Source organism: Myodes glareolus, chromosome 9, assembly GCF_982192425.1.
Source record: "Myodes glareolus chromosome 9, mMyoGla1.1, whole genome shotgun sequence".
Taxonomy (NCBI): domain Eukaryota; kingdom Metazoa; phylum Chordata; class Mammalia; order Rodentia; family Cricetidae; genus Myodes; species Myodes glareolus.
Window position 1 is genome coordinate 28,836,012 of NC_142034.1, and position 15,910 is coordinate 28,851,921.

The 15,910-nt window shown below is 46.1% G+C and overlaps 1 pseudogene; it reads right to left on the reverse strand.

Annotated features, from left to right (window-relative positions):
• Positions 1 to 643: 643 nt before the first annotated feature.
• On the reverse strand, positions 644 to 1,006 carry LOC125408418 (large ribosomal subunit protein eL27 pseudogene; annotated as a pseudogene).
• Between the last annotated feature and the right edge of the window lie 14,904 nt (positions 1,007 to 15,910).

The window sequence follows — 15,910 nt, forward strand, 5'->3', positions numbered from 1 at the left end:
CCTGGGTTTGAGTTTCTAGTACACATATATAAAAGGCTGGAAATGGCTGCATGTACCTGTAACCCCAGCCTGGGTCAGAAGGGAGAGACACAGGTGGATCCCAAAAGCTATGGCGTCCACCTTAGCCGAAATGGTGAGATTGTGGTGCATCTAGAAACCCTGTCTCAAGGGAATAGAGTGGAGAGTACGGGAAGAAGATACCTGGCATTCTTCTCTGGCCTCCACATGTGTGCACAGGTGTGAGAACCCTTCTCTGGCCTCCACATGTGTGCACAAGTGTGAGAACTCTTCTCTGGCCTACACATGTGTGCACAGGTGTGAGAACTCTTCTCTGGCCTCCACATGTGTGCACAGGTATGAAAACTCTTCTCTGGTCTCCACATGTGTGCACAGGTATGAGAACTCTTCTCTGGCCTCCACATGTGTGCACAGGTGTGAGAACCCTTCTCTGGTCTCCACATGTGTGCACAGGTGTGAGAACCCTTCTCTGGTCTCCACATGTGTGCACAGGTGTGAGAACTCTTCTTTGGCCTCCACATGTGTGCAGAGGTGTGAGAACTCTTTTAAAAAATTTAATGATAGAAACAGAAATATACCTAAAAGTGAAGCTTATGGAAAACCACTTGTCCTTCCCTGTTTTATATCATCCCTTAAACTTGACTGTGGCCTGCTGCCTGGCCTTGCAGTTCATAACTGGGTCTCTAAAGATGTTCTTGTTGACAGCAGTTTTGTTCAAGAGGATAGTCACAGAGTATCATGTGGGCATGAGGTGATTGTAGCTATAAAATTTTGACAAAGAACTTGATCTTTGATCTCTTGGTGATTTTCCTCATGCCCATGGCAGCTGTCACTTTTCAGGGATAGCGGTCATTCCAGCCACCAGAGCATGGCTGTAAGGGTGGTCTGAGGTGCCATCATCAATGTTCTTCACAATGATGACTTTGCATCTGGAGATGCATCCAGCTAGGACCATCTCCACTCTCCCAGGTTTTGTGAACTTGCCCATTTTGACAGCAAGTAGCTGGCACCCAGAAAAAAACAAAGAAGGGTGCTTCTTCTGAAGAACTCTTACACTAACATGTGTGCACACTACTCCTCACTTACCTATGCTCTGTTATTCTAAAATGTTTCCTCAAGGATGTGTAGTGAACAAAAGCTGATATTCACAGAACACACCCTACACCCCCCACACCCACACCTCCCCCTACGGGGCCAGACAACACTTAGGGGAAGGCAAGTGTGATGTGGGGTTCCCCTCTGTATGCTGTGAATATCGTTGGTTAATAAAGCATCTGTCTTGGCCTGGGATAGGGTACAGTAGAGCTAGGCAGGGGAGGGGGAAGGAGAAAACTAAACTGAATGCTGGGAAAAGGAGGCAAAGTCAGGGAGAAGTCATGGGACTGCCACCAGAGACAGACATGCTGTAACCTTGCTGATAGGCCATAAGCCTTGTGGTAAAATATAAAATAATGGAGATGGATTAATTCTAGATGTAAGAGCTAGCTAGCAATATGCTTAAGTAATTGGCCAAACAGGTATTTAATTAATATAGTTTCTGTGTGGTTATTTTGGGAGTCTGGGTGGCTGGGAACACACAAGCAGACTCATACAACACAAGTGGATCTCTGTGACATCTAGGCCAGCAATGGTTACATAGTGAGATGATACCTCCTCCACCCACCACACAAAAACAAACAAGAACAACAATAAAGCAAACTGACTCCTCTCCAGGTGTGACAGTTTGAAAGAAAATGGCTCCTAAAGGGAGTGGCACTGTTAGGAGGGGTGTTCTTGTTGGAGGAAGTGTGTCACTGTGGAGGCAGACTTTGAGGACTCATATATGCTCAAGCCACGCCCAATGGGACAGACCTCTTCCTGTTGCCTGCAAGATAAGATGTTGGACACTCAGTTACTTTCTGCCTGCACGCTACTATGTCACACCATGTTGATAAAGAACTAAACCTCTGAAAATGTAAGTCACTCTAATTAAATGCTTTTCCTTTCTAAGAGTTGCTGGGGTCATGGTTTCTCTTCACTGCAATAGAAACCCCAACTAAGACTCCAGGCAAAAACGAACAAACTGATTGTTACAACATCTACAGAGCTTTCAGAAAAAGAGGAGGGTGGCCACCCTGAGAACAGCGAGCAGGCTGGATGGGTCTGTGCTGTGGAATGAGAGCCTCTCTGGGTCACTGGGAACTTCACTGGTTTTGAATCAATGGTACCAGCTTCTGGTGGCTTTTTCTGGAAACTTCTCCTCTACTTGTGGATCTGTAGGGTGTGGTTTCTTCAGGGGCAATAGAGTAGACCCCACTTTATGGATGAGGCCAGGGAAGTGCAGTAAGCACCATATGGAGGGAGAGATAACACACCTGTCCCAGCCCAGCGTCATCTTCCATCCAGGGCACACATGTGCTCCACACTTTGCCTTTCTTTGCGGCCATCTGTCCACACCCACTTATCAGCCACTGCAGGCTGAGACCAACACCCACTCTGTGTGCTCCCATTCCTGCTATCACATCCCTGTCTTTGTTTCCAGAGCACGGTTGGGCAGATGATGTGAAGGGAGAAGCCGTGTCACCATGCATAGATGGTGTGGTGGAAGGCCCCCGGGGATCTGGAGTCAGGCATGCTTGGGTTTCGATCACAGCTGACTCTAGTAATATACTCCACTTCTTGGAGCCCTCATGGTCCCATTTGTGAAGCGGTATAGTAAGACCTACCTGGAAGGATTGCTGTAAGAACTGAACGTGTGAGACAGCCAGGACAGACCCTGGGCATCCAGTGTGGAGCCATTAGTATTTGCTTCTTTTTTTCTCCTGTCTCTCCTTTAGAAAGTAGTATGGTACAGAAATCACATGATTTCCAGCCAGACTGACCAGGGTCAGATCCCTCCTCCGCCATGTTCCAGCTGTGGAGTCTTCTCCAAGTCCTTTAGACTCTCAGATCTTCTCTTTGCCAACCATAAACTGGATCTAGTGGTGGGAAAGGGCCCAGCTCAAAAGTTGGTAATCCCACCGGGTAATGCATGTACAGTGCCCAGAGCAGTGTGGGGTGAATTCGCTGTAGGCAGGTTTCCTGTGCTGTCTGTTTGTGGATTGATGGAGCCATTCAGTTATTTGCACGTCAAGGAGGGATTGAATTTTACAAAGCATAGTCTCTCTCTCTCTTTCTCAGGAGAAAATGTGAGCCCGGGAGTGGCCCTGAAGAATATTAAGTAAGACATCTGTTTTCACAGCCTGTCTGTACGGAGGGCTCCTTGGGCTCACGCCTGACTTGGTATGTCAGTAGTGTACCAAAATGCGGCTTTGTATAAGGTGGAACCTCTGTTGCCAAAAGACTCTGACTTTGTCTGAGCCACAGATGTCCTGAATGACAAAACACTCCCGCTGTTGCTGTGTCAGGACGCACAGCTCCTGGCGCTTCGTTTATAGAAACGGCTGTCGAAAGGAACCCCAAGCCTCACATTCTGGGCTTCCCCTGAGGGTGTTTCTTATATATGTCTATACATAAGGTAATGCTATCCTCCTTAGCACACGGAGACATGAAAAAGGCTGGGTGCTCCCTGTGTGAACAGATGGAATCTTCGGCACACATTGTCTGGTCTCTAGAAGGTCCCGATGAAGCTAACTTTCATCACCTTTGTGTGAAAGGTAGGCAGGATGGGGAGGTTCCCACCACACTCCTGTCTCTCCTAAGTCGCATTTAAATGAATCCTGGGCTTTGGAGCCAGATGCACGTGGCTTTGACATTTACTCACCTGGAAGAGACAGCTAGTCATTTACTCACCTGGAAGAGACAGCTAGTCTTTTGAAATCTCTCTCCATTCTAGCCATCTTCAAAGTGGGAGGGAAGCCGCTGCCTCAGAAGGTTGCTGTCGTGTTGGCTCAGCATCTGGCCTGGAAACAGTAGAGTCGCTTGGCAATGTCCTTCCCTCCTTCCTGTTATTTTCTCAGAGGTCTGTTTAAAGGGTGAGTTAATTAGGCATGATAAAGCTAAGCTCTCCCAACCCAATCACTGTAGCTGATCATGAGGATGACGACAGCAAGTCTCCGAGGTCACGTGGAGGCAGCACTTTTGGCAACCGTCTGTCTAAGCTAAGCAAGGCATAAAGGAAGGGGATTTGCAAATGCCCTAGACTCGGGTCTCAGGTGGGCTGTCACTAGCTCACCTGGCTACACCTTGGGCCACTTCTCAGCTGTCATTTTGCAGTTGGTGGCTGCATCAGGTATGCAATCTCTCCTGGGGTCCAGGTGGCATCCTCTGATCACCGAGAGCCTCTAGGTGTGGGGTTGGCTTCTTTTTGAGTGGCTAAGGCCTGAGCAATGTCAGGTAATTTTGACCCTGCTTTTCGGATCACTGTGTCTGCCCTTAACTTTGAAAGTAGATTTATGGGAGAAGCACGGAGCATGAATCTACTGGATAACCACCGTTTCAGGCTCAATACTTTCATATGTGACTTTTCTATTTTTCAGTCTGGAGTTTGAATGTAGGGTCCATACATGCTAGGCTAGTGCTCTACCACTGCGTGTTCAGACCTTCATATATGATGATTTCGTTTCTTGAAGAATTGGGAATTGAACTCAGGGCCCTGTTCATGTTAGAATTTAGAATAAGGTAAGACGTTACACCAATACTCACTCCCCAACACATCTTCTGTGGAGTCCTGGGTTGAGGGATGCCTCACGGATAGCTACATGATCAGAAAAGGATGGGTAACAGGGGGCCAGGCCAGGAGAAAGATACTTATCTTAATTTTTGTTTTAAAAAATTATGCTTTATGCCAATGTGTTCTATCTTTGTGTGTGTACGTGTGTGTGTGTGCATGCATGCATGTGTGCATGCTTGCATACCTGCCTGCCTGCTTGCATTCATATGTAGGTTAGAGAACATCTTGAAAGAGTCAGTTTTCTCCTTCTACCCTGTGGGCCCTGGATTAGGACTCAGGTCATCAGGCTTGGTAGCAGTGTGTTTATTCACTGAGCCATCTCAAAATATTATTTTTTAACTACAGGATTTAGCTTCTTGCAATATGAACCTTTAATATTTCCAAACTCATGTCTCCCCACCCCCAAACAGAGTATATGAAAGATATGAAAGATGATATTATCTAGTGGTTAAGGATACAGGTTTGGGAGCAGACAACTTTCATACAAGCCCTACTTTGCCACTTAGTATTGTGTTAGCTATTAATTGCTATTGCCATAAAGAACATCATAAATTATGTTGTACAGCAAATGGCCATATACCTAGTGGTTGAGAAACAAGGACTGTTTGCTATTTGGAAACTCCTGCTGGTCTGGAATCAGGAGAGCTGATTTGGGCCATCATTTTAGTGCCTCTCAGAAGGTGTTAGTGACTGAGTACTCAGGGTTTGTTCTCTTCTGCAGTTTCGAACTAGCCAGGGTCTGTTCCTGAACCGACTAGAGTGTCAGCATAAAGCAGTACCCTGTGAGCTGTTGGCAGAACCTTCGTTGTTTCTTGCTACGTGGGCCCCTCCAGTAGCCCACTCTGTTAAAGCCAGGAAGAGAGAATTTGCTAGCAAGATGAAAGTCACACTCTTTTATTACTATTATTATTATTATTATTATTATTTTCTTGTTTCTGATGTGCTCCTGAGAATTTCATGGATATTCTCTTCATTCTTTCCATTTTGTTGTAGGAGTGTTGGTGCTGGGACTCGAACTCTGATCCTAGGGCTTGCTTGGTAGTATTTTTAGCTATTGAGTTTTTTTTTTTTTTGCCCACTTAAAAGTCATGCTCTTATGCAGCTTAACCTGTCACTTTTGTCATATTCAACTGGCTGGAAGCGGTCAGTAGGCCAGCTCACACCCAAAGGGAAGGGACTAGAGTGTAGCTACCGGTGAACAGGCATCAGAGGTCACGAAGTCCTAACTTTACTTTTCTCAGCTGTAGTGTTATGATAACTTTCTTCTAAGATTGTCATGATTGAATCAATGTATATCAAAACCAGGCAAATATTGGGCACTGTATAAATATTTGCTCCTATTAATACCTACGTCAGTGTCTGGTACACCCAGACAGCAAAGCAAGTATTGGCTGGGAAAAGCATCAAGGAGAACTTGACTGGCAGGGCCCAGACTCTGGGAAAGCCTGCCATACTTAGGAGCGTTGCAAGGGCTCGATGCAATCACCTGAGTGCATCTGTAGCAGCATGGCTCCCAGCACTTGCTGGGTCCCTGGTCAAGGTCATCTCCCCCCTCCAATTCCCTGTCTCACTCCACTTGCTCCCTCCCTGACTTCTTGTGTTTTTCCTCCCTCCCGCCTTCCTCCTCTCCTCCACCTCCAGTAACTGAGGTGGCACCAGGAGCAGTTCCATGCTTCACAGTGGTGCTGGATCAGGCTGCCGATGACAATTAAGTGCACTTCAGAGGCCAGGGTGACCAAGGGAAGGAGGGAAATAGGGACTGGCGTGGAGAATAAACATCTTGAAAGTGAAAAACAGGACTCACGGAGGGCCACTTTGAAAAGCAATGAAGTTTAGTTTCTTTGTAGATTTTAGAGTTTTGAGGTGTGTATACCTGTTCCTTACATCTTTAAAAAAGACTTTATGTTTATTTATGCATATATGAGTGTGTCTATGTATGGGTCTGTGCCCATGAATGCAGATGCCTTCAAAGGCCAAAAGAAGGTACCAGATCTGGAGCTTGGGTTACGGGCAGCTCTGGGCAGCCTGATGTAGTTGCTTGGAACCAAACTTGGTTCTGAGGAGCAACAAATGCTCTTCACCACTGAGACGTCTCCCCAGACTTGTCCACTCTTTACATCTCAGAACCTGTCTCTTCTCTCATCTTAACTCCTCTTCCTGCCTGCACCCACAGCAGACAGTCTTCCCCCGTCTGCTTCTCTGCAAATGGTTGCCTGGTGTCTTCTTTTAAGCAAATTAAAATTGATTTGCGTTTTGACTTTCATGATGTCTCTTGAGTTAATAAAAACAGTCAACAGCTGCCTGGTGCTCTATATTTGCAAAGTACTTTCGCAGACTTTCAATTCCTCATTTGAATCTTGCAGCAACTTGGTAAAATGGGTGTTGCCGTTTCCTTCATTTTGGGGCTGGTCAGCTCACTAGTTCAGCTGAAGTGAAGTGACCATTTTTAATATCAGACTTAAACTCCTTAGGATATGATAACTATTGAAACTTTTAGCATATGTTTCTTGTTTGATGTTGTTCATGCTAGTTGTAATTCTAAATTTTTTAAACTTATTTATTTTATTATGTACACAATAATCTGTCTGTGTGTATGCCTGCAAGCCAGGAGAGGGCACCAGATCCCATTACAGATGGTTTGTGAGTCACCATGTGGTTGTTGGGAATTGAACTCAGTACCTTTAAAAGAGCAGGCAATGTTCTTAACTGCTGCTCGCACTTTTCTGTGAATCCCCACACCCGATTCAGGTGCGCGCTTCCCGAATCAAGTCCACGAGAATGGATAAATATCCTAGGGGTTGAACAGACACACACAGAGAGACCAGGCTCTTTCACCCAAGGAGTAAATGGCAGCTTTATTAAGCACAAGTCTGGTATATATACTAGGGAGCAGAAGGACAAGAGCCTCCTTCCATCCGGAACAGGGAAAGAGGGTGCCAGGCGCCCGGCGCCACCAGCCAGAGAGCAGTTGTGGTGTCAGACATATTAGGCACGGTGGTGGGAACCTTGCTTGCAGGTGGAATTACCATAACTAAAGAGGGCCAAGCTCTCTAAGCTTATCCCCCAGGCCAGTGCAGCAAGCAGAGAAGCCAGGAAGTCAGAGGAAAAACGGCCCTGCATAGCACCTCGAACAAAGGGGAAAAAACCCGGGTACCAACACTTAACCTCTGAACCATCTCTCCAGCCCCTGTAATTCTAATTTTTATGTATGTTTTTGCCTCTTATTTTCTCTGGACAATACTTGATATTTGCTCTTATTGTATACAGACCTAGAACTCTCTTATTTAGGCAAAAGGGGGAGGTGCTGTGGGAATTCCTTAAGCCAATAGACTTTAAGATATCAGCCCATTTTAGCATGGTCTCATGTACTATAAATATAGCATGTTTGGCCCTCTTGGCTGCTGCATTTGGTTCCAGTTCCCAGTGCATGCAGAGGACTGTGGATGGCTACCTTTTCTGTGAGCTTATCCCTAAATAAATAAACCTTTGTGATACTCCATTCCAGGCTATTGTGGAACTCTTATATTTTTGGTTGTGAGCCTAGCCTTTAACAGCTGAGCCATCTCTCCAGCCCAATTGTGGAACTCTTTTTTACACCAACAACCAGATCAGAGGCAGTGGGAGGACCCTCTCACAGCATCCAAACCCAAGCTGAGTCACTCCTGATGTCACCCTCAGGAAGAGATATGAAGTGATGCTTATTCATACATTGCGGCACTTCGATCCATGTTGTCAGGACTGTTCCTTCATTTCCTGGCTGCCCAGACCCAAAATAATCAGACAGAAATTGTATTATTACAACACTGTTTGGCCTATTTGCTCACGCTTCTTATTGGCTAGCTCTTATATCTTATATTAACCCATTCCTATTATTTTATATTTTACCATGATGCTTGTGGTTTACCAGTACCAGTGTGCCAGCATCTTTCTCCTCTGGCTGCATGGCATCTCACTGACCCTGCCTCTATCTCTACTTGGAATTACCACCTTACTCTATTCTGCCCTGTGATAGGCCCAGCAACTTCTTTATTCATGAACCAAACACATTTACAGCACACAGAGGGGAATACCACATCAGATACAGGCTGTTGCATGTCTGCACTGTGTGCTGGAGAAACAGTGAACATCTTCAGCTGGTGAAAGAGTTCTCAGGCTCTTCCCATGGGGAAACCCTGAACCTGAAATGATAGCTTTTAATTTGTACTTGACTTCTACAAAGGGTGTGGAAAGGATAGTAGTTAGGCAGTGGGAAGGGGAATGGCTGCCTTGTTTTGGAGGAATGTTTTCTGATGTCTATTTGCTTCCCTGTCTTTCATGCTGACTCCTCCACAGAGCAGGCTACGGGTCCTAGCCATGTGCCAGCATAACTGGGACTCACATTGGTTCTGATCCTATAGTAGCCCGAAAGGATCAGCGACCCAAGTCTCTTAAGACCTTTCCCTTGTTCTCGACAAGAGGTCAGTCTCAAGAAATTTTCTCTTGGAGACAGGATGGATCCAGAGACCTGATGGAACCTTTCTCCCACTTCCATGTTGCTTTCGTGCAGTAGTTCTCAACCAGGGTTGATTTCTTACCCTGTCTTCCTAGGGATTGAGGTTGTTTTGCAATGTCTGGGAACAATCTGAGTTGCTACAACTTAGCAAGCAGCAAGGATTTCAATCATCCTTCCAAGGGTAGTAGACAGGGCTGCTGTTAACTGCCCTATGTACAATGAACAAAGATTTTCTAGATGCATGATGTCACTGTTGCTACGGTTGAACTGAGCTTTTAGTCGGTTTGATGGGTGTGGAGTCCAGATGGAAGATGCCAGCTGGGTGTCCTCACTGTCACCCCCTACATTTACTCCTTATAGATGGGCTTCTGTTGATAAATAGGTTCTTGTCTCCGAGCATTTCACCACTCTCCCGTCTCCGCCGCCCATTTGTCTAGCTTATTTTAATTCTATTTTAACTGAGTGCAGAAGCATCTTTCCCACAGGTCCTGTGTCCGGCTCGCACTTGGTCGGGTCCTCACAGCTCTGGTTGGGAATTCATGTGCTACTGTTTGGAGAAAGTCATATTTTTTTTTTACAGCAATATAACCCATTTTACCTTTATAGTAATTGTTTTGGAATAAGAAGTAATCATCCAGGACTGACCAACTTGCTTTACTAAGCGCCCCTTTCTCACTCCTGGCAAATTGCTTTGAGAATTGAACAAAGCTCGGCTCAATCATGCAGGATATCCATTCCAAAGGATGCCTGGGAAGTAAATCTCTGCTAAGCCAGCCTCAGTCATGCCTCCTTTGCTGTTTTTTCTTAGGGATCAAATGATGAGCGTGTGTTTCATTTCACCTGCTCCTTGTCTTGGGGGTGGTTGCCTCAACCCAGGCCTTACCCAGGGTATTTGTGATGCTCATGAGACCAGAAGGAGCATGGGTAACAATAGACTGTCATATTAAAGAGCTTTTGCTCCCCGGGGTTGATGCTTGCTTTGTAGATGCTGAACTTAATTTATGGGAGCCTTTCCCTGGTGCATGTTCTGTTGAATGCTAAGTAGATGCTGATGGAAAAAGTGGTCAAGTATCTTGGGGGACTCCTGTTCTTTACTGTAGGACTTTTCAAGATCTTTATGTTGTTAACGAGCTATGTAAATAGCCAAGAGGAGAATGTGGCATTCCCCAGATTTGGTTTTATGAAGTATCTTCTAGGGTTGGTGATCTCGTGCAAAAGGCATTAGAATTCTGGAAAAGGGAGAGTTTGATCTTTTCTCCCACCCCATTTTTAACCCCTTTCCACCCTTTCTCCACTCTTTCTTGCTTTTTCCTTCCTTTTTTTTCCTTCCCTCCTCTTGATTGACATGACCTTTCTATTGAAGCGACCCTGTACCATTGTTCTGCTGAGGTCTACTTTTCATTCATGAAATGGGGTTTTGAGAGGCAGTGGAATTTGATGAAAAAACTGTGGATTCTGTCACATCAATGACTTGTAAGTGTTGATTTCTTTCCCCAAAGGGTCTTCCACCCACTCCTCTTCCCTGAATTGACTTGTACCTACTTATCTTTCGGAGGTCAATTTGAACATCACATCCTTATAAAGGGGCCACTGTCCCTGTGCTTGGCCCTGAGGGGAACTTACTGGTTGCATTGGTTTAATTTCCAGAATGAGCCTGAGAGGGAACTTGCTTGTGCCATTGTGTGTGATCCTGGCATTTGCATTAGGAGAGATTAACGAACCATTGATTTAGGCTGGAGCTGTGATCCTCATGGAGTCCCATGCAGAGTGGAGTTCTGCCTCTACAGTAGCCTCTGCCTTATTCTATCACATAGGGAAGTGCCTCGGAATGAGGATCAGTAGCTCAGGATACACGTGAAATATATTCCCAAGGCCTGTGGTCTGTAATTATGTAGGACCACAAGATGCTGATCTCTTAAGTAAGTCATTTCTAGTTCTATGATCTACTGCAAAGGCTATTAGAGAAGCTGCCACCACCTTGACTGTTAATTATGTGACTACAAGTCAAAATGAAGGAGTATAACACGAGCTAACAACCCTGAAGCACCATCAGGCTTCTGAATCAAGGCTCAGAGCTGTCCCGGGAGCCTGCACTCTCAGGGTGATGCCAAGCCATAGCCTTCTCGTCAGTCTTCCATCCATTCAACAGATGTTGATTGAGCACAACCTTGAGCTAGGCGCCCATCTGTGCAGGGTGCCAGGGATACAGAGTGAATAAGACAGGGGTGGTATGCCAGGAAGTCATCGTCTGTTCTTCAAACAGAAACTGTACAGATGTAGTCACATTTCCGGAGTCTATTACTGTTCTGTGACTGCAGCCATTGCTGTCAGGGGTGACCAATTATTTGATATCATGACATCGTGTTGTCATCTGCAAATATCTTGGTTTTCATCCATAGTTATCCTGGGATGTACACAGACTGTGGGCCACTGGATGGACATGCCTATTAGTTTTCCTGGATCACCTCCAGCCCCTTATTTTACAGGTGAAGGACTTTAGCGGGGGAATCTTTCTCTTCTCTTCCCCAGAGTTTTCTTCCCCTTGGGTTGCTTTTGCTCCTGTCTCCTGCTCAGAGAAAGGCTGTGGTACACTTAAGTTCTTTGTCCCTGACTCTCCTCTTGGCTGGAGGATTGTCCTGGAACTTACTCTGTAGACCAGGCTGGCCTTGAACTCACAGAGATTCGCTTGTGTTCTCCAGAGTGCTGGGATTAAAGGTGCGCACCACCACCGGATGGCTGGACCTGACCTTTTTAATGTTGGTTCTGGGGATGGACTCACATCCTCAGAACTGTCAGGACCAGCATTTTGCTGACAGAGCCATCTCCTGACCCCCTTTCCAAGTTTTCCACCTCTTTAGTCCTCACTCCTCTCGTCTGGAAACACACTTGTCATGTGACGTCCCTCCTCGAGTCACGATCATTAAACAGAATCACCCACGGAAAGTGCGCAGCTCAGGGCCCAGAACTGGGGCATTACTCATGGAGTGGGACCTCTTTTCACTGCATTCCAAAAGAAAACAAACAGAAACAAAAGCCCCACACTTCAAGTTAGAGGAATCTGTCCCCAGAAGAGGAGGACAAAATCCAGTTGACATACTGCATCAGCCAAGGTCCTAGTGAACACTGTGCCAGCCCAAGGAGTGATAATTCCCGTCCGGAATCCACCTGGTTGGGATAACTTTTCCCTGCTGACCACACAGTCCAGGCTGAATGCTCTCAATCCATACATCTACAACACCGCAGGCGCTGATATCTATAAATAGGGAGGAAGCCATAAATGAGAGCTCATTAAGTTCTTACTGACTGCTGAAAAGTAAATTAGAAAAAATAAACAGAGCTGAACATTTGTGTAAACCTCAATCTTTTTGATGTTTTTCAATTAGCAGAGCCATTTTTCATGTGAAAAATTAATGGCTGTCATGTGCCACCTGGCTATAGAACCAAGTGACAAATTTGTTTTAATGACCACTGTCATATCGCTGGATTCAGTTGTAAGCCATCTGGGCTGGGAGGAGGCACAGAGACTGGGCTCCTTGGGAGTGGGGGTGGGGCTATGTTGGATGCCCGGCACTGTGTTTGGCTCACAACACATTTTATCCCTTGAGTTTCCCGTGTGGGGCTATTATTACTCTCATTTTGTAGACGTGGCCCAGGGAGGTGAAGAATCTTCCCCAAGGTCACACAGGAGGTGCACAGGGAAGTCGTTCTATTACTGTGCTCTCTCCACTAAATCATACCCTGCAGAGGGAGAACGATTTGGCAGAAAGGTTGGAGGTGTCTGTAAACGTCTAACAAGCAGCCTATAACAGATGTGGGGCTGAAAGGACATGGTAGGGTCTCATGAGGGCAGATTCCAACAGGAGAGACCCTGGTATAGGGGGTGCTTGGAATCCTGTTGGGGTGGAGGTCTCTCTTGGGGTAATGGGACATCTGTCATCCAGGTGGGGCTTGGAGCCAGGCTCTAGTCCCTAGGAGACAACCAGCAAGAGTTAGGTAGACCTGAGCTGGCAGGTGCTCAGCAAATACTTACTAAGATAATTGACCTGTTTCTAAGAACAAGAAATTAGAAGCAGACACCGTGGCAAAGATCACCTCTGATGCTAGAACACCTCAGTTGGGGCGGGAACAGTAGCGAGGAAGGTGGAATCCATACCTGCAGTCTGCAGCTGCCTTTGCTTTGGAGGGTCAAAGCAGAAACCGAGCCTACGCGTGGAGTCTGTGGTCTCAGCTTTGAGTAGAACCAGGACAAGCCACAGAGTTAGGAGCCAGGAACGACTCAGTGCCAACCTTATTATTTGTAGGACAGACTCTTTTATGATCATCTTTAATCTCAAAACAATATCCAAAGATATACTCCTATCTCTTTTGGCAGGAAGATGAGGGGGTGGAAGTTCAAGGGCACACTGGAGCTCCTTCCCAGACTAAGGGTGGAGCTACTGGATCTCAGTTGTAGCTGATCTTCCTTTGGGCAGTGTTTAACTGGACAAGAGAAGTTAAAAGAACCATCAAACCACTCCCTAGTCCCCAAGTTCATTTCTCTAAGCTGTAGCAGTTGGCACCTGGGACCCAAGCCATGGAGATCCTGAATGTAGAGGAGGTGGGTTATGAACAGTTCAGTCTCTTGCAGGCAGGGCAGGGACTCAGTGACCTAGGCAGGATTTGTTGCATCTGCAGGCTCCTCTCAAGAGTTTTGATGATTGGTTTAAACTTTACATTGAACCTGGTAGTAGACAGAGGTGCTAAGGTTCCTCATGGGTCTCTCTTTTCATTTCATTTCCTCTCCTGTTTCTCATTGCTGAAGCTCACCAATATTCTCATCACCCTTTTGTACCTGGGTGGCCGTTATGTTTGTCATTGCTTTTTCTTCCAGCAGTTTGGACATTCTCCACTGCACACCCAGGTGGGCAGGCTAGCAGTGTTTGCTCAAAGGCTGACCTCACTGTTGACTGTTGAAAACCACCCTCTGTATCTCTGTCTACCTCTCCTTACAGCATTATTTATTGGCAATTCGCCCACCCATTGATTAGCCAATTTACCCGACTACCCATCTATACCTTCATGAATGTCATGGTTCTGAATGGGTGAAGTTGCTGGTACTTGGCTGAAACATGACCCCTGCTTTCCTGCAGTTAGAGAATGTGAGGAGAGTTAAACAGAGAATGAAAAAGCAGTCAGTCTTAAACCTTGTCTGATTTGCTGCTTTCTTTCTTCTCTGTGGGGGAGACAGAGAAGGAAACTGGATTTATGTGATAGACTTTGTATCTAGAGGTTAGACTTGTGCCACTGAAGGAGGGAAGGTGGCCACCCAAGGTGATGGTTCCTGTCATTGGTCTCTCCTGATACCACAAGACAGATCCTTGGGTGATGAGATGGGTCTTGGGGATTGATGCCAGCAACAGGAAAAGTAACCAACCTATACTCGACTCCAGAGCCGACTTCGCTGGGAAGGGGGAATGATGAGCATCTTGGTGTCTTGCCTGTTTCCTTGGTTTCCCCAGCTCTGCACCTAGGCTAGCATTTCCTGACTCTGATGCTATTAGAATCACCAGGGAGGTAAAAGAAAAATCTTCTGATCCTCCTGCCTCAGTCCCCTAAATGCTAGGATTACAGGCATGTTTCTTTTAAAGGAAATCATGTGTGTGTGTGTGTGTGTGAGTGTGTGTGTGTATGTGTATAGCCAGATGTCAACACCAGTTGTCTGTCACTATATCCTCATTTTTTTTTTTTTTTTTTTTTTGCAGCTGGGTCTCTCACTGGACCTAGAGCTCATTGATTTGGCAAAGCTGGCTGGGCAGGGACGTCCAGGCTGGCTTCCGGCCAATGAGTTCCAGGGATCCTCTTATCTTTAGCCCCCTCCCCTCCAATGTCTGAATTTCAGATGTGTGCCACTGTATTGACTTTTAAGTGGGTGTTGGGGATTTGAACTCTAGACCTCATGCTTGTATGGCAAGCACTTGACTTCCTGAGTCATCTCCCTAAATTTTTAGAAAAAAATTAAAAGATTTGTTTGATTGTTAATTATGTGTGTATATGTATGAGTATGTTCATGTGAATGTTTTTCCCTGCCGAGGCCGGGGACAGGGGTCTGATCCCCTAGAGCAGGAGCTACATGCAGTGATGAGCTGTTGACATGCATGTTGGGAATTGAGCTCTCTTAATCAACGAGCCATCATTCCAGTCCTTCTTAGCCTTTTTCATTTTGTCTCGATATAGTGCCCAACTCTATAAACCAGGCTGGCCATAGCACATAGCTCAGGTTACCCTCCTTCTTGTGGTGATCCTTCTACCTTAGCCTCCACAGGACTGAAATTGCAGTTATGAGTCACCTTGCCAGGATTCTCAATGAATTCTTGACCCTAAGAAAATGGAAACAGTGTGGCTTTATTCTGAGGAAGAGTGGCTGAAGGTTGACTGTCAGGCTGTTTGTTATGTGCTAGGCTGGCAGCTCTAGCCTCCCTTCTCTGCTGACCGAGTGCCACAGGAGTGTGTCAGGGGAGAAAGCAGTCAGGGCTGGCTCTGTTTTAGAGGCGTTAGTCACTTCAAAGCAAGACTTGAGGAGAATCAAACTTAATAGAAGTTATTTGATCAAAGAACTACTCAGGAATTGGACTGCACTCAGATCCAGAAGCGACTCAGGGCTCTGTCCAGCAGTGTGAAGAGTGAGCTTCTATGAGATAATTGTGGAAGCACGTTAGAGAGAGAATCTGATTGGCTAGGACAGGCCTTGTCCGATCAATTGGCTGTCAGCA